Genomic DNA, 505 nt, shown 5'->3' on the forward strand with positions numbered 1-505 from the left:
TAGTAACCAAAAGTTAAATTAGAATTTAAAAAGCAGGTTAACTGTATAAATAGCTATGGTTATCGTAAATCTTATTTCATTTGAACCGGAAATGAAATCAGTGGAAGCAAACTTGTGTTAATACTAGTTAATTTTAACAGAATAATTTTTAATTTTGATGAAATAGTTTTGAGAGTTGATGACATTGTAATTAAATAGCCAAATTTGAAAGCCTTGTTTATTTTAACTTTTTTGTAAAGAGAAAATTAAAGCAAAGTTTTTTTTTTTTTTTTTTTTTAAATGCATTTTTAGTTTTCTCCAATGCTGCCACCTATATTACGAGTAGTAAAGCATTACTTTCGATGAGATTGATTCGCTCCATTAATTTTAAAATTAGCATTTCATTTGTAGACGTTTCTATAAACTACTATTTAACAAGCTTAAACCCCACGTAGCCGTGATCGTATAGTGGTTAGTACATTGCGTTGTGGCCGCAATAACCCAGGTTCGAATCCTGGTCACGGCA

General features: G+C 29.7%; 1 non-coding gene across 1 annotated transcript; it reads left to right on the forward strand.

Moving 5' to 3' along the window:
* The first annotated feature begins 433 nt into the window (after nucleotides 1–433).
* On the forward strand, nucleotides 434–505 carry TRNAH-GUG (transfer RNA histidin (anticodon GUG)). Its single transcript has one exon. It is a non-coding gene; the product is annotated as a tRNA-His (tRNA).

The sequence above is a fragment of the Parasteatoda tepidariorum genome, chromosome 6, assembly GCF_982258835.1.
Source record: "Parasteatoda tepidariorum strain Cologne lab strain chromosome 6, Ptep-v5.0, whole genome shotgun sequence".
NCBI lineage: Eukaryota > Metazoa > Arthropoda > Arachnida > Araneae > Theridiidae > Parasteatoda > Parasteatoda tepidariorum.